The sequence below is a fragment of the Canis aureus genome, chromosome 6 (genome assembly GCF_053574225.1).
Source record: "Canis aureus isolate CA01 chromosome 6, VMU_Caureus_v.1.0, whole genome shotgun sequence".
Classification (NCBI taxonomy): domain Eukaryota; kingdom Metazoa; phylum Chordata; class Mammalia; order Carnivora; family Canidae; genus Canis; species Canis aureus.
This window is the reverse complement of record NC_135616.1, coordinates 29735741-29763427: the sequence shown is the minus strand read 5'-3', so window position 1 is coordinate 29763427 and position 27687 is coordinate 29735741. Positions and strand designations below refer to the sequence as shown.

Genomic DNA, 27687 nt, shown 5'->3' with positions numbered 1-27687 from the left:
CTCTCCTTGGATTGCAAACAGCCACCCTCTTGCTGCTTCTTCATGTAGCTCTGTGTCTACATGCCCCTGGTATTTCTTCCTCTTCTTATAAGATCACTAGTCATACTGGATAAGGACTCCATCCTAACGGTCTCATTTTAACTTACTAATCACTTTAGAGACTTTTAATGACCATAATTAATAATTCTGTATTGTATAATTGAAAGTTACTAAGGGAATAGATCTTAAAAGTTCTTATCACAAGAAGAAAAAAGAAATTGTAACCATGTATGGTGATGTTTGTTACTTAGACTTATTGTGGTGATCATCTCACAATACGTACATATATTGATTCATTACACTGTACAACTGAAACTAATATACATGCCAATTATATCACAATTAAAAATACCCTCTCCAAATATGGTTACATTCTGAGATACTAGGGGTGGAGACTTCAAAAGATACATGTTTATTTGGGGACACAATTCAGTCCATAATACATTAGAACAGTTAACATTAAATCCCTAAAAATATATTTGGCAACCTGGACAGAATTTGAATAGTGTTGAATAGTAAAAAAGTAAGAAACATAGGAAACATAATTCTATCAATAGTTAAATAAAAATTTTTATGAATTAAATATATACATAAAGAATTAGTATATATTTGGAAGGTATATTATATATATTAGTATATAGTTGGAAGGCATATATATATATACATGCATACATATATACATATATGCATACACACATATAAAACAGTGAGAGAGAATAGAATGAAAATGAAGATTAGGTAAAAAGACAATGGAAGTAAAACGTAGACCAATAGTGACTGCGTATCATAAAAAAGGAAGTTGATAAAATCAACTCTCAAACTGGAGATGAAAAGTTGAAAGCTAACGATCAAAGGTGTACAGACATTTCTATTATGTTGTAGAGACATGCATTCGATTTAAAGGCTTGCACTTTTTAAAACTGAGTTGACATTGTCATAAACATTGTTAATTTTATTACTACAGGATCATTAGGCTGAACACAAAATTATTGGCATTATGTGAGGGGACAAAAACAGGAAGAACATAAGTTTTTTAAAAAGAATACTGAACTGAAGGAATGAAATACAGCCCACAGTAAATGCTAGAGTACTAGATTAAAAAGGTGGCTCTAGAAAAGCTAAGTTGACGTTAAATTCTATCAATTCAGGGATAAAAATTCTTGCAAGAAGCATAGGAACAGAACTTGGAGCTGGACATGTTTTCATCTGTGAGGGCTGGGACTGGGCGGTAAGGCAGAGTGTTACTTACAGGTAATATCAAGAACAGTGATATTCTCACCTGAATTGTTTTCTGATATCCTGGCCAAACTAAACACATTAAATGGACCCAGGGGATGATCCTGAGCAATGTTAGACATGGTTTCATATCTGTTCTCTCCTGATGGATACTTACAGGTTGTAAATAAGGATAAATCCACACAAGCCTTTACCTTAAAGTGACCTTATTTTTAAGACAGATTTCTTTTCTATCCCTTTTCTTTCTACAATTAGACACAGAAAATATACCCATTGAGAGTCTCACCTAAACATCTGATTCTTTATGACCACGTGGAACAGTAAAACATATATAATAATATTTACTATTTACTCATTTATGAAATAAATATTTACTGATTACCCACTACATCCTTGGCAGTATACTAAGAACAAAGTTTAAAGACAAATAAAACTAGAATCCTGCCTTTGGTTTGGCTCATACTCTTTTAGAAATCTAAACAAACATAACGTTACACAAGTGTGAGAAACAAATAATGATGATTACCTAAATTATGGAATCACAAAAGAAGGAAACCTAACTCACAGTCGACAGAAGGGATGAACAGGGAAATCTGATGACATGGACGCAGGATTGTGTTTTGAAAGTCAAGTAAACATTTGTCCACAAAACAGAAAGAAAATGCCTGTGTATTCATAGAAGGGCAGCACATGGGAGTCACATCATAAACACATTTAATGTATATGCAATCAAAATACATGTGCAGCAAAAGTCAACAAAAGATTTGTTTCAACTATTGAGGGAAATCTGGCTGCACTGGATTTGTGGAGATAAATACAGTGTACATAAAATATGAATGTTGTACTTCATGGCAATTTTCAGAGGAGATTTTGGCAATGCATCAATTGTTGCTAAGTGTGCTGCATTTTGAGTGTCATATTTTGCGTAACGCCTATCTACACTGTATTTCAAAATGCCGAGAGCATGATGGGCAAGTGTATTGATGGAATTTAAGGAACAAAATTCAAGAGAGGCATATTCAGGGGTTTCATGGGCCCTGCTAATTGCTTAAGTTTCTTTGCTAATATTCAATGACAATTTTAATCGGTGTAGTGACAGAATCATAGGCATTGAAGAGAAACAAGCATGGATCTGTAAGTGGACAACAGATCACACAAAGGAAGGCATAAAGAAGGCATGAGGAGCAGTTAGATTTCAGTAACTCAGGAGGAAATCAGGAGGAGTTGAAACTAGGAAGGAGCCAAGGGGTTGGGCAAAGGAGACAGATTCAATAGGGGAATTTGAAAACACAATGACCAAGCATAAGGGGAGGGCAAGGCAGGCCAGGGAGGGTGAGTTTTTGGTGGCTGGCTTAGGAAATTCTGAATGTAGTATCATTCACAGCACTGAGGAGGATGCATTTTATTTGGGATATTGGTGGGAATCTAACTGGAGAAGTATCAGGATCTTAAAGTTTAGCCAAAATATAAATTTTAAGCTGTTTCATCTATACAGTGGTTGAAGCCACAAAAGCAAATGATATTGCCTAGAGAGAGTTTGCGGAATACTACATTTACATTAATTCTTATTTGATTTGAGAATAACTTGGTTATAGATAATCAATTTTATAATGTATTGTTCATGAAACAATCTTATCTCTCCATGACTCAAACATCTATGAAGTGTACTTTTTGTTTGTACTTTCTTATTATTCTAATTAGAAGCAGTATTGTGCAATAGAAATAGCTGTCTTTCCAGACATGTAGACGGGGGTTGAAATCTAGTCTGACACTTGATCTTTGGATGGGTAAAATGAGGTTAACATTATAAAACACACAGTACACAGTCTGATTAAAGTGAACACTCTATTAAATAGCAGCACACTTTGTTCTGGGTATTTTTGCCAATGCTATGGCCATGGGCCAATAACTGATACAGAATCAATAGTTATAGATTATTGAAGGATGCTGACTGCCTTAACAGGATGCAAGGACTTTAATGAATTCCAATATAAAGGAAAGACCAAGGGGTAAAAAAGGCAAATAAGGAAGAGAGTTGCAAATTTCCACTTACATGAAGCATTATTGTTTCTTCTTTTTCTTTGAACTTTGGGTTATTACTCAGAAGCAAAGTCAAAAAGCCTCTGATTAAAGCTTTCAGTGCCTCTGGAGTCTAGTAGGAAAAAATTATGCCAGGTTCAGTGGAAAGAAAATGGGTTTAGGAATCAAATCCTACTTCAGATTCTAAACTCATGTTAATACACTATAAACTAAGTGTCATAATTTCATTTTGGGGAGCCTCAGTTTCACTATCTGTGAAAGGGGTAATATACACTTCCTCTGCATATATAATTGGGTCCTGATGAGAATAAAAAATAAATTAATGCAAAAATGTTGAGAATTATAATATTATAAGTATATTTATATTTAAAGGACATATTAGCATGTGATGCTTAGTATCTTAAGGCAAAGTAAGAATGTCAACCTCTCATTTTATTTCATGCTATTAAATGTATTGAATCGTACTGTACTTGCCAAGAAATGAGACTGGCTGTACTTACATGTTATGTGCTCATTTCAATTTTTTTTTTTTTTTTGGCTTCTTATCCTATGGTTTCTAAATAGGAATACTTTTTCATTCAGTTTTTATACACTTCTTTCATGAGAAACTGCACATTGAAATACCAGAATTCGTAAGAAATATATCTTTTTAAAGATTTTATTAGTAATTTATTTAGAGGGCATGCTCCTGTATGGACAAGTAGGGGTAGGGGCCAAGGAAAAGGGAGGGAGAGTCTTAAGCAGACTCTGTGCTGAGCTCTGAGCCCAACTTGGGGCTCAGTCCACGACCCTGAGATCATGACCTGAGCCAAAACCAACAGTCAGACACTTAATCAATTAAGCCACTCATGTGACCCTAATAAATACATATTCTTTTCAATGATTCAAAGATACTACTAATTGCAAGGTGCATTATTATTTCACGCTATACCAAGAAGAGGGGTGGGAAGCACTGCTACTTAAACTCCAATACATCTTAATCTTAACTTCAGAGTTCCTGCAATGTTAAGAAATATATACATAGGGTCTGTGATAAATAATAATAGTGTCTTGAACTTGTTCAATCATTATTATTTAAAAATTACTATTTTACATGCATTATCTCATTTCATCATCACAAGATATTGGTATTTCCCTTAATACCGAGGAGTGGAACTATAGTTTACCAAAAAAATGATTTTTTTTTGCATACTGTCACAGGGTATAGGATATTTTGAGAACAGAAACCCAAGCTTCTCCTAAGGAACTTTGTTTTTCTCTTGTACCATGCCATATAAAGGAAAAGAGAAAAAAATAAAATTTGAGAAATTATATAAACTTGGAGGTCGCAGAAATAGAATTTCTAATCCAACCTCTCCAATAATACAGAGGTCCATTCTACTTAATAGTTTATTTGCTGGCTTAGATTCAGCACTTCTACCAAAATCTATTTGACTTGGAAAATTGATATGACTCAGTGAATAGAGAGATTTAGGATCCCATAAGCCATGATGAGATCAGAATGCTAATAGAAACACACACACACACATGCACATATATCAATGTCTTTGTTCAGATGCATTTAATCATACTTTCTACACCTAACCATTAAAAGAAAAAGAAGTTGAAATGATGACAACATGTGACTCAAGAAATTAAGACCTAAAGGCATCATACAAATAAGACAAACTCAAATTATTTATATTTTGCTCACAGAAGAATTTTAGTCCTACCTCATAGTTTCTTTCGATACCTAGCTTGACCCTTCCTTCATTTAATAGAATATTAAAATTCCCATTGTTTCAATTTCAGAGGAAGAATGAAGTTAATAGATACCATGTTTCTAATTTAGTTTGTAGTAGTGGTAGATCTTCCCTGGGTAGTCAATGATGAGCTGGAACATCAAAGAGAACTGTCCCCTTGTAAAGTCTCTGTGAATACAAAATACATCAGGAGACCATGGTCTCTATTCTGCAGTATAACTCACGGTGTATCATGGTGGGTCTGACTCAAGTAAACCTCCAGGAATGCCTGGAGAGACTCATATCATACTTGTAAGTTTTTCTTACAAATAGCACTAATGTAGTATTTATGGTTTTATACTCACTGCATGGATAATCAATATAGATCACAATGTAGAACTTCCAAAAACAAGTAGGAGGTCCAATAAGATCAGTGCTTTTCAAAATTTAATGTGGATGATAGGGTTATTGCACTAATGGGTCTCATTCTTGTACCTCTCGGTATGCACATCCTTTGGTAGTACCCTCCTACTCTGATTCTGTGATTTGGTGTAGGGATTTTTTTGGTCAAAGCATCAGTACAAAAACTGATGCAAAAAAGACACTTGAACGTTTCTTCTCTCCCTGTTTTCTTCAACATTTACCATTAGATAAGCATCCTTGTCTTTTAGAGAATGAGATACCATGTTAAGCAAGGAAGTTTTATAGATTTTTGGTTTGTGAGACTGGGTGGCACAAATAGGCATCATGTAAGTAATAAGGAAACTGAGGGAAGAAAAATTGTAGATAACAAAGTGTGGTTGAATCATGTAAGGTTGAGATACTTATAGTATATCAAAGTACAGTCCTATAAAAAGTTGGTGACACAGATTTCCAGTTTCAGTTAGAAATGTAAAGAGCTGGAAAAAGCAGTACTTCTATTTTGTAAGCAAAAATAAAGACTGGACAACTTGCACATTCATAAGTTTTTTTTAGCCTATCAAGAACTGAGATTACAGGATAACTAAGTAAACTGAAATTTGGAGTAAGAGGGACTCTTACCAGGTGAAAAAGACCTGTTCATTCACTGGCTTGGGAAAAAACATTAGATGATATAAAAATAGGTAACAAGTTATAGTTAATAGTAAAAAAAAAATGCTAAAGGCTGAATGTGAGCTAGTATGAAAGTATAAAGTAATGGGCACCAAAGATATAGGTAGAAGGTAAGTTGCACTATTTTGCACACTTTTTTTTTTCCCATAAATCCAACGAGGTCTCACAGAGAATATAGGGAAAATGCTAAGTAGAAGCTCCTGCAGGGCAGGCACAGTTAGGAGGACAGTAACCACTGTCAACTAAACTCATCCACTCTGCCTCTCCTAAAGAACAAATATCTTAATAAACACAGTAGAGCAACAAAATCTCCTGTCTTAGGGTATATTTCTCATTGTAGTAGTTACAGAAAGTAACAGTTTTCTGTAGTTACAGAAAAAGAAAAGAAAAACAAACAAGCAAACAAAGCAAGCACAATCTCTAGAGGAGGTTCAAGGGTAATTGTGAAGTCTTTAGTATCTCTATGATCCAGGGCAGAGTGACTTAGTAAGACCAAAACATAATCAGGACATCAGAAAAGGTCTTCTTTCTAGCTTTCTAGCTTTCCTAGGCAAGCTAACATGCATAACAACAGTTGAATATAGTTCAAGAAAACTACAAGAGACAGATTCTTTCTGGAGCATAGCTAAGACAAAAACCAAAGGAAAAGAGGGCAGATACTGAGGAAATAATGTTGGGAAAACAAACCCACAGCCTAAACACAAGTTCTTATCAGTGCAAGGTTTCTCACCCTCAGCACTACTGGTATTTTGAGCTGAATAATTCTTTGCTGTGTGTATGTGGGAGGGGGGATGTCTTGTGGATTACAGGATGTTGAACAGCATTCCTGGCCTCCTCTTACTAGATGTTAATAGCACCCGCAAACCCAGAGTAAAATCAAAAGTGTCTCCACACATTGCCAATGTACCCTGGGCATGTGTGTGGGGTTGGGGTTGGAGGGGGGGTGGACAGAATTCTTCCCCAGTTGAGATTCACTGCACTAGAGGACTTGGAAATATGTAATAGACTGAAGACAATCACAGCAACATTAAATATAAAATCCAACCAAGTTTCTAACTTGATTAACACAAAGATTTACATTGAACGGCTAGCAGAAGGAAAAGTGTGTTCTCCTCCAAATACCTATGATCCTAATAAGATGTCCAGCTTTCAACAAACCAGGAAGCACAGAAATAAGGTCATAACAAATTCACTCAAAACATGAAACAATTAGAAGAAGACGACTCATCTTGGAACTAAAGCATGAGTTCATCTTGTTCATCTTGTTAAAACAACAGGAGAAGACATTTAAACCTAACATTGATATTATAACACTGAAAAAATTTCTTCAATGTGATTATCACTAGATTCATCCGTTAAGGAAAGAATTAGTGAACTTGAAGGTAGGTCAATAAAAATAACCCAAATTATATCACAATGAGATAGAAGACTTAAGATACTATAATAACATAGCCCCCAAGAGGTATGGGACAATGCCAGATGTTAAAACAGATGTATAGTAACAGCCAGAAAGTGGGGCAAGAAAGAGAATGAGGAAAATTAATTGCTGAAAAATAACATCCAAAGATTTACCAAAATTAATTATAATCAGTAAACCAGAAATTGAACTAGCTTAGAGAATATCAAGAAGATAAAAACCAAAATGAAACAAAGGTGAGCAAACTATCACACTGAAAAAAAAAATATTAGCTGTATCAAATTCAAACTGCTAGAAGTCACAAACAGAAAATCTTGAGAACTGATAGAGTAAAAATACTTATTGCAAAAGGAACAAAGATAAGAATTATAACAAATTCTCATGAAAACCCATGCAAGCTGGGGATGATGGAGGTACATCTTTAATGTGTTAAAGGAAAAATAAACAAAGAAACCAAACCAAAACAAAACAAAACAGAACAACAAATAACTTGTTAATCCAGAATTCTATAATCAAAAAACTATCCTTAAAATAATGATAAATACTTGCTTTTTTATTGATCTACTCTTATGTCAAGGTTAAAGGATACTTATTATGACACTGATCAGAAATTTAGTCCATAATTTAAAGCAATGAGCATTGAGAAAAGAATAAGTTAATGTAAAATGAGTATAAAATTCATTCTTCTATTTTTAATTGATTTAATAGAGAAATGGGCTTTTCTGCATACTGTAAGCAATACTCTAAGAAGGTATTGTGTGAATTTTATAACATAGATGAAAGTTAAAAAAAATAACAACTGCACCAAGGTAGACAGAATTATGAATATACAGTGTAAAGTCCTTACATTACCTGTGAAGTGGTATAATGTTAGTTTAAAGTGTTAAAGTGGATATGTTAATTAAAATGTATGCTATAATCCCTAAGTGAACAATGAAAGAGTTTATTTTAAATAGATGTATAATAAATAAGGAAAGAAAGGAGATGAATTGTAATAAAAAAAAGTATTCAAATAACCCAGGATGAAGTAGAAAGAAAAAACAACAAATTCTTTTTGAACCTAAGATTTAATTCAAACATATTAATAATGACTTTGAATGTGAACTGTCTAAACATACAAGTTAAGAGATAGCTATTGTCATCTTAAAAAAATAAACCAAGCCCCAATATACACAGTCTGTGGAAACATGCATTATATATAAAATACCTATTTCATTTCATATCCATTTCATATATACTTTAACACTCCTCTCAAAATATAAAAGAAGTAGTTACAATCACTAAGCATATGGTGGTAAGAATAATTCTAAAATGGCCATGAATATCTCAATCTTTAAGTGTACAAATTCTGCATAGTCCCCAAGAATATGAATATGATAGATTTTGATTCCAAGGTTCAGTTATTTTATAAGGAACAGTAGACTTTAAGAAATGTAAATAGGCAGCCCTACTTAATAAAAGAAGTCCTTTAAATTTGAGAGTACCAGTCAGAAACAGAAAAGGTTAGACATGAGAATCATAAGCATGATTTGATGCAAGAGATGTTCTCCATTGCTGGCTTTAAAAATAGCAGGGAGATGGAAAAACATTCCATGCTCATGGATTTGAAGAATAAATACTGTGAAAATGTCTATGCTACCCAGAGCAATCTACATATTCAATGCAATCCCTATCAAAATACTATGGACATTTTTCACAGAGTTGGAACAAATAATCCTAAGATTTGTATGGAACCAGAAGAAACTCTGAATAGCCAGAGGAATGTTGAAAAAGAAAACCAAAGCTGAGTGCATCGCAATGCTTTTCAAGCTATATTACAAAGCTATGATCCACAAGACAGCATGGTACTGGCACAAAAACAGGCATAGATAAGTGGAACATAATAGAGAACCCTGAAATGGACTCTCAACTCTGTGGTCAACTAATCTTTGACAAAACAGGAAAGAGTATCCAATGGAAAAAAGATAGTCTTTTCAATAAAGGTCTTGGGAAAACTGGACAGCAAAGTGCAGAAGAATGAAACTAGACCATTCTCTTATACCATACACAAAAATTAACTCAAAATGGATGAAAGACCTAAATGTAAGATAAGAATCCATCAAAATCCTAGGCACAGGCAGCAACCTTTTTGACCTCTGCCATAGCAACTTTTTGTAAGACATTTCATCTCTAAAGGAAAGGGAAACAAAAGCAAAAATGATCTATTGGAATTTTGTTAAGATAAAAAGAAAGCTTCTGCACAACAAAACAAAAACAAAAAACAAACAAACCAAACAGTCATAAAAACTAAAAGGCAACCTACAGAATGGGAGAAGACATTTGCAAATTACATATCAGATAAAGGGCTAGTATCCAAGATCAATAAATAACTTATCAAACCGAACACCCAGAAAAACAAACAACTCAAGAAATGGGCAGAAGACATGAAAGACATTTCTCCCAAAGAAGACCTACACATGGCCAATAGGCATGTGAAAAAATGTTTCACATCACTTGTCATTAGGGAAATACAAATCCAAACCACAATGAGACACGCTTTACACTGGTGAGAATGGCTAAAATTAACAAGATGGGAAACAACAAATGTTGGCGAGGATGTGAAGAAAGGGTAACCCTCTTACAGTGTTGGTGGGAATGTAAGCTGATGCAACCACTCTGAAAAATGTTATGGAGGTTCTTCAAGAAGTTGAAAAAATAGAGTTACCCTATGACCCAATAATTGCACTCCTGGGTATTTACCTCAAAGATACAGATGTAATGGAAACAATGGGTCACAGTACCCCAATGTTCATAGCAGCAATGTCCATAATAGCCAAACTGTGGAAGGAGCTGAGATGTCCTTTGAACAGATGAATGGATAAAGAACAGATGAATGGATAATACCTCTTCTTTATATATTTGTATATATATATATATATATATATATATATATATATATATATATATATATATACACACACACACACACACAATGGAATATTACTCAGCCATCAGAAAGGATGAATACCTACCATTTACATCAATGTAATGGAACTGGAGGGTATTATGCTAAATGAAATCAGTCAGTTGGAAAAGACAATTTTCATATGGTTTCATTCATATGTGGAATATAAGAAATAGTGTTAAGAGATCATAAGAGAAGGAGAAAGACAAACCATGAGAGACTCTTAACTCTGGGAAATAAACCAAGGATTGCTGAAGGGGAGATGGTAGGGGGATGGGGTAATGGGGTGACAGGCCTTAAGAAGAGCACATGATGGGAGAAGAATGGGTGTATATGTTGGCAAATTGAATTTAAGCTTAAAAAATGGTAGGGAGTATATGGCAAGGTATGTGGGTGGCCCTGTGATCTGAAAGTGGTCCTTAGCTGGCAGCCAACAATGAAATAGGGACTTCAGTTCAACAAGTACAAGTACCTAAATTCTGCTAACAACCTGAAAGAACATGTAAGTAGGTTTTTCCCCAGAGAGAGATAGAAAAATTACTCCAAGGAATAGTAACCAAAACTTCTATAATTTGATGAAAAACATTAGTCTAATACAAAAGAAGTTTAATGGATTCCAAGTAGGGTAAACACAAAGATACTCACACATAGATACATCATAATTAAAGCATTGAAAGACAAAGACAAAGAGAAAATATTGCAACCAGCCACAGCAAAATGGCTTATATACAAGGAAGAACCATAATAATATTAACATCTGATTTCTCATCAAAACTAGTGATCAATGCAAAGGTAAAGACCAAGTATTGAAAGAAAGGAAAAATAAAGTTAATCGACAATTCTATTACAGAAAAAAAACTATATTTCAAAAATGAAGGCAAAGGCAACCTAGGTGGCTTAGTCTGTTAAGCATCTGACTCTTGACTTCAGCTCAGGTCATAATCTCGGCTGTGAGACTGAGCTCTGTGTCTGGCTCTGAGCTGGGCATGGAGCCTGTTTAAGATTCTCTAACTCTCCCTCTGCCCTTTCCCAATCTTCCCTCTCTAAAGAACAAAACAAGACAGAAGGCAAAATAACATTTCCATATAAAAAAGATTTAGAGAATTTGTTACTAGAAGCCAAATACTAGATGTAGTTCTCTAAGGAAAAGTTATATAGTAATTAATACTAGATAATAACTTAAATCTGTAAAGAATATAAAACATTAGGAAAAGTGACTATTTAGACAATTATAAAGGATACATCCATATAGTTTTTTCTGTTTTCTTATTTTATTTAAATAACTTTGTATAAAACAACATATTTTTTTTAATTTTTACTGCAGGATTTATATAAAGATTTAATGAACATACATGTCTTAACTTGGATTAGTTTCAAATTAAGGCAAAGTAAAAAGATTACATACTGTAGGATCCATCTATATAACATTCTTATAGAGATAGATAATAAGTACTAGAGGACCATCATTCATTCCCAGGGTCCAGGGTAAGAGAGACAGTGACTATAAGGTGATCCTATGATGGAGTTTTTTTGGGCAGTTGAACTCTTTTGCATCTTAATTGTGATGGTAATGTGTGAATCTATACATGTGTAAATATTCTTAGAAGCATCCTAAGAGTAAATTTTATGGTATAATATAGAATATAAATTTTAAATTAACAAAAATATCTTCCCTTAAGCATTATGCAGAGATGAATGTTATGGGTGCATATCTGAAAGGCCATCATCTGACACAAGTGAACAAAAGAATAGCAGTTTACTTCTAATGGGTAAACAAAGTCATCCAATTGAATCGTCAAGGATGGGGAGGGAAAGGAAAGATAGTCTTGACTTAAATAGCTTCATGCATGTGAAAGGCATGAAATAAAGATCTTAGGATATCCATGGAACTGTGAGTAGCTGGAAGGAGATGACAATGAATAAATAGGAGAGCAGCAAACAAGTGACAGCAAGCAAAGGTCAACTCAGAACATGAAAGGTCATTCAAAAGATCTCGTTTTATCATGAAAGCAATGTAGAAGTACTGAAAGGTTTGAAAGTCAGGGAGGAGCCTGAGGAAATCAATGTTACAAAATGACCAATTTGGTAAGAAACGAGAGTAATGAGGCATCAAATGGAGGGGGAAGATGTCAAGACAGAACTTTTTGTGATGATGTGAATGTTCTGTATCTTGAGGAGGGTGGAGATCACATGAGAGCATACATATGTCGAAACTCAAACTGTATGTTTAAAAATAGGTGCATTTCATTGTAAACTATACAATTTTTTTTAATTTTTATTTATTTATTTATGATAGTCACAGAGAGAGAGAGAGAGAGGCAGAGACATAGGCAGAGGGAGAAGCAGGCTCCATGCACCGGGAGCCCTACGTGGGATTCGATCCCGGGTCTCCAGGATCGCGCCCTGGGCCAAAGGCAGGCGCCAAACCGCTGCGCCACCCAGGGATCCCTCATTGTGAACTATATCTCAATAAAATTGATTAAAGAATACTATAGGGAAACTAAAAAGAACTAGCTACTCAAACGCATCACAGCATGAATGGATTATATAAATATAATACTGAGAAAAAAAAGAAATGTACAGCATATTCAAAAACACACAAAGCTCTCTTGCTATCTTTGTCACTATCTCTCTCAAATAAATAAATCAAAAATATTTTATTTATTTTTAAAGACTATTTATTCATGAGAGACACAAAGAGAGAGGCAAAGACATAGGCAGAGGGAGAAGGAGGTTCCTTGTGGGGAGCCTGATGTGGGACTCAATCCCAGGACCCTGGGATCACAACCAAGGCAGGTGCTCAACCACTGAGCCACACAGGTATCCCTCAAAATTTTTTTTAAAAGGGGTGGGCATAATCAGTCAAGCACCTGCCTCAGGTCATGATCTCAAGGTTTTAGGATTGAAGACTGCATTTGGTTCCCTGCTTAGCAGAGAGTCTGCTTCTCCCTCTCCTACACATTTATGCTCTCTCTTGCTGTCTGTGTCACTATATCTGCCTCTCTCTCTCTCAAATAAATACGAAATCTTCACATACACACACACACACACACACACACACACATACATACACACACACAAAGCTAACCCATGGTTACAGAAGTGGAAAAAAAAAATTACTTTTGTTAAGTAGTGACTGGAAGAGTCCTACAGGGGACTGTGTGTGTGTGCCAGTGATATTTTATATCTCGAACTGACTGAAATTATATCTATGTATACAGTGTAAAAAAGTCATTGAGATGTACTCATAATTTATACATTTTATATAAATCTGCTATACATAAATCTTTTAAAAAATAGAAAGGCTAAAACAACAAGGATGGTAGGAGAACTCAAGAGGAAATATACAGATTGTGAAGAAGGAATCTAACTATATTACAGCTTTATAACATATGCACACCAAAAAAGATGGGGAAGGAATAATCTAACCTAAAAAATTTGTAAAACAGTGTTTTGACTAAATACTGTTATGCTAAAAAGAAAAAAAAAAAGAAAACTGTACACAAGCAATTTACTCTGATTGGTACATTTTTTTTTCCACAGAAGTCCAAGTCAGCAATTCTGACTACTTTATATGTATAAAAGTTTGGACAAGCAAATATGTTATAGATAATGAGAGCCAGGTTTCTCCTTGTAAAGAAAAAAGTTAAATATAAGTGAAGTAGAAAAGGCTAGAATCCATACTGAAGTGGTATGTCAGAGTGAGAGATATCAGAATGAACTCATATTTATCTTGATTGATAGACTACATAGATGATAGATAACGTAAATACAGATTTATGTATGTACATGGTTAGTATGAATAAGTTTCCTAGCATGTCTAAAATCAGTAAAACTTCAGTAGCAATGAGTATATCTCTTATACTCTAAATACCATTTACCAAGAAGAATCTAGGGCTCCTTGAAGAAATATTTAAATCTTGAATTTGAGCAGGCTCTAGAGAATCTTATGTGGCTAGAAAGTAGAGAAAAAGAAAGGATGGATACATGTTGAAAAGACACCAGGAAACAACAATGGAAGAACCCCCAATGGCCAAAGCTGAAACAATTTGAGCAATAGAATGATCACAGCATTAAATTATTACCTAAACTATATATCTACAAAACTACCTCAATATACACAACTGAAAATTGAATGAATAAATGAGTGAATAAATAACTAAAATATGATAATTCTTCCTCACAGAATTACAGTTAGTTAATAAAAAAAAGGTGGGAAGTAATTATTATTTAAAAAATAATCATTACAACACTACAGTAATAATTGTTGCAGGCAAGATCCACTGTGAAAGCTAAAATTAGTGGGTAAAACTTAAAAGACAAAACAGAATATCTTCATAGCTTCAGAGTATCTTCCCCCAAGTATTTTTAATTACTGTGGTGCTTTTAACATACATTCAGGGATGCCTGGGCAGCTCAGTGGGTGAGTGTCTGCCTTGGGCTCAGGGCATGATCTTGGGGTCCCAGGATTGATTCTCACATTGGGCTCCTTGTGTGGAGCCTACTTATCCCTCTGCCTGTGTCTCTGCCTCTCTCTCTCTCTCTCCTTCTCTCTCTCACGAATAAATAAGTAAAATCTTAAAAAAAAAAAGAAACATATATTCAAAACTTCTTTCAGAGTTCTCCCTTCAGGAATTGAAGCTTAATTCCTCTCCCCTTAAGTGGTCTGAGGAACTCACTTCTGAAAAACAATACATGGAAAGAGAAAAATAGTAACTTCATAGTGGAGAAAGCTGAAAGACACTCCCTTCATCAAGTGATCAAGGTGAACTTCATGAATAATAAGACATAAAATGAGACAAGAAAGGCACTTCATTTCCATGCTATTTTTTCCAAATGTCCATAAGCCCCTTTCAACCATGAGAAAATACCAGGCAAAAAAAAAAACAAAAACAAAACAAAACAAAAAAAAAACCAAAAAACAAAAAACAGGCATTCTATACAATAATGATCAAAAGTATGGAGGTTATGATAAGCAAATAGAGGTTGAGTAACTGGTCTAGAGTGTTGTGTCCTCAATTAGATTCTTATAAAGGACACTAGTGAGAACCTGCTGAAATACAAATAAAATCAGTGTTGAATTACCAATGCTTATTTCTCAATTGTGGTCATTTAACTACAGATCAGTACAATGCCAACATCAAGGAAAACTGGGTAAATGGTACCTGGGGCCTCTTTATGCTATCTTTAAAACTCTTCTGTAAGTTTAATTTCAAAATAAAAAAAAAAGTTTAAAAAACCCAAAAGATAAAAATAAAATTGGCAACATAATTCTGGAAGGCAGAAGAAAGATCAGAGCTAGAAATATAAATTTGGGAGTTGCAATTGAAAGACAGAAGTTGAAGCTTGAAGGAGAAAGTAGACCACCTGGGGAAAGGATGCATGGTTTTGAGAAAGAAGAATTAGAAGTCTACTCTCCTGGAACTGTCAGGTCCTTTTAAGATTTTAGCACACTGGTGTTACACTATATGTTGGCAAATTGAACCTCAATAAAAAAATATATATTAAAAGTAAAAAAAAGAAATAAAAGTGCTAAAAAAAAGAAAAATAAATTCCAAAAAACTATATGTTTGAGAACATCACAGTCATGGTGCAGCTTTAAAGACTGCAGATACATTAACTAAATTTGACCTCAATTTCAGATCCAGAGAGTAACTTAAACTGTCATACTTAATTTATTTATATTTAAAATAAAGTGATTATTTTCCTATTTTAAGGGACTTTTGCCAAGGATATTGTAAATAAAGTGCTTAGCAGAGTGCCTAGACCTAATAGTCACAGAATAAATAATAGCCATTTTTAATATTCATTTTAAAAGACAGAAGTGTAGAGAAAGTAAAAGATATTTGACTTTGATTCCTTTGATAACTACTCTTGATTAATTTTGATGATAAAAATTGAGTAGGTTAATTTGAAGAATTCCAGGGGAACCAGAATCAGCATTCAAGGGTCATTAAAATAGATGTCTGTTGAGATGCCTCCTATCTCCTTAGCCATTTCTACTTGAGTTCTGTAGACTCTGTTCTTAGAGATACAAATCCTACTGATGTGGTTATGAGGAAGCAAAGCAATGAGGCCCTAAATATGAGTCAATGTCTCTCAAGGAATTTTGTTCTATTTGGACCCATTGCCTGATCGCTCCACTTATCTCACCTCTGAAATTACTACTTTGAGCAAGCACAGTTTAATGTTGGAGTGTCTCCAAATCACCAAAGCTTCAAGCCTCAAATAACATATTTGCCCTTCTTTAATTATAGATTTTTAAATTAAAGGTTTATAATAGCAATAGGGCCTCTGTGTAGTTGTCTTGAACCTGACAGATGTAGTATATATAATGACAAGATTTATTGCCTAAATAAACAGTCAAGAAAGCCTATAATGAACTGCAGCAATCTAGCCAAGATATAATGGGGACATGAATTAGTGCCTCATTCTCCCCCTGAAGGCAGCATTGGTTTTGTGCTCCACAGAAGAAGGTGGTGAGAATTATTATTGTTATTTAAAATGGAGTAGTAATGACTATTGATAGAACTAGAATTTGACACTGAAATTTTTAATGAAAATTCTTTTTAAGTATTTATTTCAAGTTTAGTGAGTAGCTGAAAATACATTCATCTGTGTACTAAAGTTACTTAGAAGATGGGTAAAAGGAAAAAAAAATCTTCCCTACTTTCAATGTCATGTTCTAATAATTTAACTGTAAGACATTCAGACACTCAAGACTGAGTGTCAATTGACTGGAAAGAGCTTCCTTTTGGTCAGGGAAAATAATTCATACATCAATGTTATCTTAAGTGATTCCTTTGAGTGATGATATGTAACCACCTGGGAACAAAGATGTGAACCCTATCCGACTATGCTGCACATTTATAACTATTAGGAGAGCTGAGCCATGATTGCATATTGTGTGCCCTGCATAAAATAAGTCCCCAAACTTTTCTGAAAGTGGCCTAATTCAGTAACATAAAGTTCCACATACCTTAAAAGTCCTCAAGAATCACAATGGCAGAAAATAATACTTTTTGATTATAATTCATTCTATTATAAATTTGTAAGTTTCTACCAGGTACAAGTATGAAGACAAAACAGACTGCAGTTCTCCTATTCCCCTGAGTTCTCTACCACAGTATCTCCTATATCAGAACTGTGCAGAAATTTACTCACAGATTGACTGGGTAGAAGCTAGGGCAGCAAACACTAGAATTTTTAAGTTCTAAAGTTTCATATTCCATTCATAGGCAAACTATGTTATTGTGGAATCTTTGAATACAATCAGAAGAAAATTATTCTCTCTTCTTGCCACCATGGACTTCTTCCATTTCACTTTAGTTTCCACTAGCCTATCTCTGTTTTAAGGTCAATTTCCATTTTTCATTCAGTCTCTCTTTTCCTGGTTTCCACATTCTCACAAAGAAGGCACGATGGAGGCAAAGCTGGCACAGTTAAAACTAATCAAAATGCTCCTGAATTTCATTTACCTATATAAATATTCTTGCCCCTTGAGTATAGGTTGTTTAGAGTTTTGCCATTAAAAAAAACCTCCTAAACAGAACCTTTATTGCATAATACAAAGTATGGTTTCTGTTGGCAGACTGTAATTGAATACTGGCTCCTCCCTTCACTAATTGTGTGACTTGGAGCAATTGCATCTGGAATCTTTCATCTTTAATCTGAGAATACACATAGTATCTATCTCAGCTATACTGTATAAGAGGATCACATTTATAAAGATATAAAAGTCTTATGCGAATGTCTAAAAATACACAGGAACACTCAAAAGATTAGCTTTTCAAAAAAACTATATTTTGTTTCTGTATTTGTGTTACGTTGTTTGCAAATGACAGAATAGCATTAAAATTGACTTAGAGGAAGGAAGGATATTTATAGGGTCATATAACTGAAGAGTTATATAGGATAGGGAGTCACAGCTTGACATAGGGTTTTAAATAATCTCATCAAAATCTGCTTTTGTCTCCTGTATGCCAGGTCTGCATCCTCTGTGAAGACTTTATTCTCAGTGTATTGTATATAGTCACAAGATGGCTGCTGGCGGTTCTCAGGGCTCAATCCAGGACTCGATCCTTCCCAGTAGAGATCAAGTGAAAAAAAAAGAGTAGGAGACTGTGTTCCAATACTTCCAGCTAAACCTGTCCCTAAGGCCAACCTCTGAATCAATATTGGAAGCCAAATAAATGCACGCTTATACATACACTTCATGTAATCTGCCCCGAAGGTAGAGTTTAGGCCTTTGGAAACATATGAACTAATATGGACACAGGGGAAGAAAAAGCATGGTCCTAGACAGAAATTAGGGAGGGATTACCCAGAGGAGGATGAAAGCTGCTAGGGTGCAGAAAGAGTTGATGTCCATGACAGCCTGGAAGTAAGAACATAACCACCTAGATATAAGATCATAGTCTCAGTATATGTGTGTAGTTCATTAGCACAAGATAACAGAAATTTAAAACACTATAAAAATGATGACCAAAATAATAACACAATAAATGCTGACTATATTTTGCTTTTACATTCAAAAGTGCTTCACTTTTCTAAGAATTCCACACATGTGACCTCATCTTTTCTGTGTAATATCCTGTAAAATACCTGTGGGTTCATCTTCAGCTTTGTACTTTGCAAGAAACTGAGGCTCAGTTTCATTAAGCAATTTTCCCTAAGGCTATGCAAACAGCTTGAAGCAAAACTATGATTAGAATCAGTGTCTACCAGCTTTTAATCTTGTATCACTTTAATGACATCACATGACTGTATCCCAGAGATCTAACCAGTGGTTCATGTCCTGGGCAAACGTCAGGAGGAAGGGGTACCATGTTAGGGGTCAGTATCTTTACAAGATATATGAAGAGGGTAGCAACTGGTAAGCACTGCCCATCTGATGCTTTCAAATTCTGCATGATCCTGCTATAAAAATTGTACCACTCTCTCTAGAGTGGGCAAAAAACTTAGTTAATGGAAAAAATGATTAGAGGTAGAAGCTGCTCAGCAGCTCTAATGGTCTCAATTTTGTTCACAAAATAACTTCTAAACCATTCATAGTATTCTACCGGTACCTCCTTCTCTTGATTTATAATCTCTTTTTTATGGGTTCAGAATGGAATCAATGGTCTGGAAGAGCACAGGAGGGTAATGTTTCCCAGAAGAGATGATATTAGGGAAAAAAATGTGCTGCCTTTGCAGCTTTTGATGCACTTTCTCATTGGTCTACAGGTTGTTTTCTTTCTCAACTGTGATCTGGAAATGTACAACTAGAGGATCTCAATAAATGCTTCAATGTGTGACCGGCTAATTTTATTAACATCAGTTCTCTCTGAAATGATGCTGCATTTACTTGGTAACAGAAAGAAGTGGCGTGAGTGAAGAAGCTGCGGGTACAACCTGGTGAGTGAGAGAAAAGAGCTGCTGCCCATAAGAACTGGGCATCTAGGCTCCATATTTCTCTCTAAGTGGCAGTTTCAATAGGACTAAATATTAATTCATCTATCTTCCCCTAAAGGTACCACCTTCATGAAGAAAACACCCTCAATATTTGTGATTTGTCTTGTGTTTGTCAGGGACCATCATTTCCTCTGCCTTGCTAATGAGAAAATAATTTTCTGTCATTCATGGCCTCTGTTCTAGTCTTCCTTTGAAGTAGTAAAATTTATTTTAAAAAAATTTTGGAATTAAAAGTGCCCTTGTAGTCCTTGACAAAGAAAAACTAACCTTTACCTCATGAACATTTAATAGATTAGTATCCAGCTATCCCAAAGAGCCACTCACCCATCCATTGAGCCCATAATTTTCAAGCCTTAAGAAACATAATTACTTAGAATTTGAAAGATCATGTCCCCACTGCTCTTACCAAAGTCTAGCACCTCAGATTTCACTTGGCAGGTTACTGTCTCCCTTACTTGAGAGAGCTATTTGTCATGAAAAAGAAGTGCATCCCCACTCTATTCCAGAGAGTCCAACTGTTTGTCAAAATCCATCATATATTTGTCACTCCTTCTATGGGACACGGCAATGTAAAACAATCATAAGTGTTGTTTCAAATATGTGATTTCTATCAGCTTTTGCCTAAGGGTAATTTAAATAATTTATGGTAAAACAGCTAATTTTCTCCTTGACTTTTGTCTGGTGGCTATAAAAAAAGTTTAAAAATATGAATTAATTATCAGGTAGTAAGCTATTTTATGGTGCTATGATTGTGTTCTAAGGATTAAGAATTTACACCATTTAGTGAATTCTAAACGCAAAGATAAAGCTTAATGCTTATGATGACATTTGAGGTAATGATATATAAGATGGTCAGAATTTTTGGTTATGGTGCTGAATCATAGTTAATTAAGGGATTAAGGGATGGTAAAAAGAAGACCTCCGAAAAACTTTACTTTTAGACAGCAATGCCCTAACTGCCATAGAAGTCTATGATGGCCAAGGGGAAACATACTCTCTACGGATTGAAACTAATCCCTGCCATGCTTCAGGAATGACCATCAAATGAAGTCAGAGGTATCTATTGTATTATTGTAGGAAGAAGAACAAAAATTCATGCTTGACTAAGCAAAGGCACAACAAGATCTATAAATCAATGTGAGTTGGGTCTCTGTTCTTCCAGAATATGAACACGGGTTGCTGGAAACTCTTATGGTTTTTGGAAGCTATCCTTTTGCTCTACCCATTAGTGTAGGAAAACAGATTTTCATTAACTGCATGGGGACGTGAACATCTCTTTTTCTGCCTGTACCCCTGCAGTCCTCTCCATGGCATCTGAAGTAATAGACATTAAGGCTGGCTGCCTTCCAGTCCAAAAGTTCTGATCTATCTGAGGCTGCATGCAAAATGATTGTGAATTTGTGCTTATGCATTTTTTCCTGTAGGAAGGATCCATTTTTCACTGCATTCTCACAATCCTCACCAAAAAAGACTGGTCAAATCCAAGACTATTGTATTGCAAAGAGAAGGAGGAGAGAAAGAGAGAGGGGGGTGGAAATAGGTCTCAACAGATACTTTAGGTGTCCACTGATGATTACAGGCAGAGGCAGAACTATAGCCCAACTAACTGCTCCTCCTACAAGAGGACTGGTCTTTCCTGAATACTGTGCAAGTAGCACCTGGCACCCACCCGACCCCCCAAAAAAGAAGAAAAGGAAAGAGAAAGAGAAAGAGAAAGAGAAAGAGAAAGAGAAAGAGAAAGAGAAAGAGAAAGAGAAAGAGAAAGAAAGGGAAAGGAGAGAGAAAGGGCTGGAGAGAAATACAAGAGACTCAATGCTTCCAATTCTTCAAAAGTCTGCATCCTTTATTATTAATAAAATTGTTTATCATTTGCAAATTTTGTGTTTAGAATTATTATTTAAGTTAAATCCCTCCTTTCTTTACAGAGGCAAATATTACAAATTAGCTTTTTTGAAGTTAGTTCTAAAGCAAATCCAATATTAAGTTATATAATAAAAACCTAGTTCTATTGAAAATCTATAGATAAAAATGTATCTATTTATATTGGATGACTAGAGAGAAATATGATGATCTTTTTTAAATTCACCTTCTAATTTTTAGAACCCATCACTGTGAAATGCGAGATGATTTGCAAAGAATTAACATAATCCTATTTAATAAGAGCTTAAGTAACAAAAATTGCTAAAATTCGGACTGCCTACTCATTCCTTTTTATTACAAAGACATAAAGGTTTACACAATTTGGTAGAAAAGGCAAAAACTGTTACTTTCCCTCATTCACTTAGCATTTGTAAGCAATGTTTCACATTGTTTACTTCTTCCTCAATTAAAATATAGTTGCTTGGGAAAATTTATAAGGTCATCCCACTGGTGCTAAACACATGAAACATATCATCTGTTTAAAACCACTTTAATGGGTGGGCAGTCTCTGTAAAAGTCTGTAAAATTATAACCCTAGTCATGAATATATAGCACAAAGTAGTGTAAGTCAACTGGTTCAATTATCAACCACATAAGGACCTAGTATTTGATTATTTCACGACTAGGGTCATGAGCAAGCACTACAGTTTAGAATCATGGATAATTTGTTTTGTGTGCATATGTGTAAATGCATACATGTGCATTTTGTATAAGCATCTACTTGTCAAGTCCCAACGTCAGTTTTCAGTCTTATTTTATTTGACTTTTCAGTGTCATTTTACATATTTAACTATACTTTTATGCCTGAAATATTTTTTCCAGGAGCTGTGAGAGCATACTCATCTAGTGCTCCTCCTAATTTATTGGTGATTTTGACTTAGTCAACTTAACTTGCTGCATTTTCTCATTCTGATCTCTACATGCCCTTTATTTACATACATTTCCTAGGTGAGCTCACCCAATCTCATATTATTTAGCCTCCAAAATATGTTCTGAATACAAATTTCTATTTCTATGTTTAGCTCTCCCCTGAACTCTAATCATTTCTAGTCAGCTATACAAGAACCTCAAATTTCACATGTAAGTAAATAATAAACAAAAAGATATTTTCTTCAAATACACTTTCTGTTCTTCAGACTTCCGTTTCAAGTAGTCACTCAGGCCAAAAACCTAAGTGCTATCCTTAATTCTTCTCTTTCCTCACACTTCCCTCATTATCTTAGCCATCAGGAAAATCTGGTTAATACTGGCTTCAGAATTGTCATTATATTCACAAAACTTTTCCATTTTCACCACTATCACTTCTGAATAATACACTAGCACTGCTCAGGGACTATGTGATAGCCTTCTCTTTAATTTATAGAGTCTATATTTGCACCTGAGTGGTCTATTCTACACCCAACAGCCAGACTGATTTCTTTTTACTTAAGGTCATGCTATTTTCATGCTCAAAATTCGTCTATGGCTTCCATTCATGCTTAGAATAAATCTAAACTTCTTGCCATGGCCTTAGTGGCTATATAGGATTTTATCCTTGCCCACTTCTCCAACATAATTTCCTAAGGCTATGTTCCTTATTGGCAATGTTCTAGTTCAGAGACATCTGTACTGACTCTTACTTTGTACATGTGTAACATTATCATTTACATATCCTGGGCTCTCTGTCTGGAATCCTCCTCCCTAGATCTCCGCCCCCATCATTAGAGTTTAATACAAATTGCACCTGTATTGGCTGTAGGGGCAAATCATTCATTACCACCCCATATCACTTACTATTTTATTCTACTCTATTATTTTCTGACTTCATTGCTCTCTAAACCCACAGCATTTATTTTTGATCAACCTCCACAACCCAACTTTAACAGTGCCCACCATGAGAACAGAGACTTTTCTTTTGTTCAACATTGAATCGCCATCACCCAGATTAGTGCCTGTATACAACAGGTGCTCAATAAATAATTACTGAATATATATATGGTTTTGCATATTGAGATATCATATTTACATATTAATAATTCAGTCACTTGCTGAATAAGGAATTTCCTTGGTGAACCAGTTATAACAAAACCTGACTTAATTAAAACTCTGAATTAAGTAAAAACATAGATGAATTAAGAAAATAATTTAATTCTATGTGTTTGGTTTAGTTGATTTATCTATATATTCTCCATCTCTTCCTGTTAAAATCTAGAAATGTCCACAATGATGACCCTGATCCTTTGTGAAATTCAAAATGAGGAAACACTTTTGCTTTGATCTTTTGGTCTCTCTGATATAAAGAAATGTATTTAGGAACTTAGAAATGGTTTTGATGGTCAAAAGTAAAACAAATATACTTACAATAATTTTATGATTTTACTGTAGTAAGCTTACCAATTATTAATTGTTCTCTAAATGATTTTAATAATTGTTTAAAGTAACTATAACTAACATGTAAGGTCATTTTTTTACCTTCTAAACTGAAAAAATAAATCCAGGAACCTCAGCAGCAATAAAAATGGACTTGAAGGAGGTGTCTCTGGCAAATTTACCCCACACTTATTTGGAATCAATATCAGGTTTATCAATATTAGGTTTATCGGACAGGTAGGTGGTCAGAGACTTAGAAAAATCAGAATTCAGCCAGCTATAGGATAGCTATAATGGACTGGAACCACTTCAAGATCCAATTCTTGACCAATATGTAAAGTACCTTTATTTTTATGGGGGGGAAGTAACTCAAATAAATAAAAATTGCTTTTTCCACTTACTTTGCTAACCTTACTCAAAGATGATTTTCAAAATAGCGAAAGAATATGTCTTTGTCTTCTAAACAAACATTTCCAAAAATTTGGTATAAGAAGTTAAGGTTACAGGGTCATTCAAGGTCTCATTCTGAGAGGATATAAAAGTATGGGGGGAGGAGAACTTTGTAAATCATGTTGATTATAGAAGTGAAAAGAAAATCCTTTGAAGAATAGGTCATTGGTTTTGATATTAGGGAATAAGGTATGAGATGCACTTTGAGGAACTGTAACCTAACCAAGCAGCTCACACATAGTGGTTTTCATTAAAAAAGTTGCCATTTATCTTATCATGGCAAGTTTATCTTACCATGAGCTGTCATTGAAAGGATAGGGAAATACTGTGACTTACTGCAGGCACAGCAGATATCAAAAAAAGACAGATGGCAACTTTTTAATGACAGACACTGTTCTCCAGGACTTATGCATGTCTTCAGATTTAGGAGCAGCCACCATCAATGCCAACCTCTGGGGCTGAGCTGAAAGAAGACATTAATAGAGTAAATTCTACATTAGTATTAAAATGCTGATATATTTGGGAAAATTTTATTTCTTATGGAATCTCCTGTTCATACTGGAAAAAGAGTACATGATGATAAGAGACAAATTTTTACTTTAATATTTTAATCTTAGCTTTTTAAGCAATGTATATTATTTATAATATTTGCAAATTTTCTGAATCGAATCTAATAGTTAAAAACCTGCGGTTTTGAGTCACACATTCTTGGAATCTATCTGCTTTTCTCTCTTTCTCTCATCCATAGTGTGTGTTTAGGAAAAACTGTTCCCAACTCACAAGGCTGTATTACATAGTCAAGAAGATAAAGAACAGAATAATAGTGTTATGCTTACTGTTCTTAGTATTAACTAATGATGTCCACTGTATTTGATGTTCTATTCAATAAATCAAAATCAAACTCTTTAAATAAGGAAAGCAGCTCTAGTGATTGCTCGCCAAAAGACAATTTAAAAAATATTCTACATTTAAAACAATTAGTTAAACATACCCATAAATCCCAATTCTGTAACCAATGGCAGACATCCTTGTGTCCTTTTGTATCATCAAGTGCTGACTGGCCATGAAGAGAAAACTGTCCTTCCTACTGAATCATCTCAGTTGGGCTACGCCCAAGCCACCTCTCTTTCTCTCTCTCTCTCTCTCTCTCTCTCTGGGCTATTGAGAACACTTATCACCCACACCACATGTTTTGGTACTTCTTCATATAATGCATACTATCATTTTGTTTATGTACCATTCTCTCCCAACTAAATACAAATTCCTTCAGTGAGAACATATGCTGCACATTTTTTCATAGGCTTCTAAAGCAACCTAGTCCAGTGTGAAGCAAGAAATTAAAACTCGTTTATGATATTTTACTTTAAAACAATATAAATTAATTTACATAGGCTAAATTTACAATATCATCATTCTATTTGTCTTACCTACACCCTTAAATTTAACAGTGTGATGGAATGGAAATATACTAAGCTCAAAAAAATCTTCAAACTTGCAATTTAGAATGAACTTCTAGAAAAAACATTTATTCTCTCTGGACCTTAGTTTCATCACCTGTTAAATAATAAAATTTAACAGGTGATTTTAAAATCCATTCCAAACTGAGTGTTATTGATTATTATTTTATTAAATTTGACAATGTTTGTAACATATTCACTAATTTCAATATACATTTCAAAATACTGGCCTAGCATATGTTCTAACCACATATAATGACACTGGTCATAATCTTCACAATTTTAAACAAAGAAACGAAAACAGCAAATGAAATCTGATCACTAGGTATTTGGTATTTTACATTCAAACACAGAATTATGCTAAAATATATAAAACCCGGAAGTCATTTCTTTTTAGACTGCTTTTAATTCCCTTCAGTGCTTCACTTGAAGTATTTTGCTTTATTTTGTCATTTATCAGATGCTTAAAAACTCTGAAGAATGAAGTTAACTAATTGTCCATTAGATGCCATGGATCTTTCATCTATTTAAGAATGTCTCCTTGATGCAGTTCCTCTCATTAGACAAAGCTATGAGCTTTGCTGTGCACTCACAGATGGTATCCTGGCTTCTGCAGCAATGGGCACTTAAGCTCCAGGAAGCCCTGTTTAGACGGGGATGCTTTAATAGAGCAGTCCACATCCAACCTCTCACTCTTGTCTAAGTACCTGCTGGTGATGATCACTTTGCTTCCTGCTGCTCTAAGTGGAGTCATTAAAAGAAATGCAACTTTCAGCACTATTGGGAAAGGGTGGAAACTTCATCTGAAGGTCAGCTCCACCAAACATTTTCCCTGTCTACTTCCATCAATTTAATCATTATGAAGAAATCCAGTAATTCTTATCGTTAAAGAGTCCTAAGAGACCATTAAATATTATTTTTTCCTCCCAACACTTGGGGAAGGGAAAATAATAAACTAAATTTTAGAAAATTAACAGCTGTTCCTACCTTTTTTTAGATATACTAAGAGTATATAGTATTTCCCAGAATGTACTTTGGTACTTACTATAATTAAATATTGGGGACCAGTTTCTTCAGTACCTCCTTAACCTTCTGTTTTGTGGTAACAGAGGAGATAGTGATAAATTATCAGTTTGAGATTATCTTTATTAGAACAAAAATACAAGAAATAAAACTTGGGCAAAATGTGGCAAAGAGGTTGAAGTGAGGATAGAAGACTGACCATTAAAAAAAATAATAATAAAAAAAAAAAAAGAAGACTGACCATTATCTATGCTAATGACCAGGTTACTGAAGAATAAGAAACATGAATTTAATGGTGAATGAATAACTTAAGTTTTTAAAAAATATATTATGTTTATTCACTGGTTTGCTGTTAATCCCATAGGTGTTTATCAAAGTTACAGGAATTGGGTTATATCACTTCCTGGGGAATGTATCAAAGATGCATCTGATATGACATCTCAGGAAATCTGTTCTGAAATCTATTTGGATAAAAGGAGACAATACATATAAAGAATAAAATATATTCTGGATTGTGAAACAGAGGAACTATAAGCCACCATAAAG

The 27687-nt window shown here is 34.4% G+C and overlaps 1 long non-coding RNA gene across 1 annotated transcript; it reads left to right on the top strand.

The window, feature by feature from the left end:
* Positions 1–27687, top strand: LOC144315159 (uncharacterized). Its single transcript, XR_013380926.1, has 3 exons — positions 1–69; positions 19715–19885; positions 27506–27687. It is a non-coding gene; the product is annotated as an uncharacterized LOC144315159 (long non-coding RNA).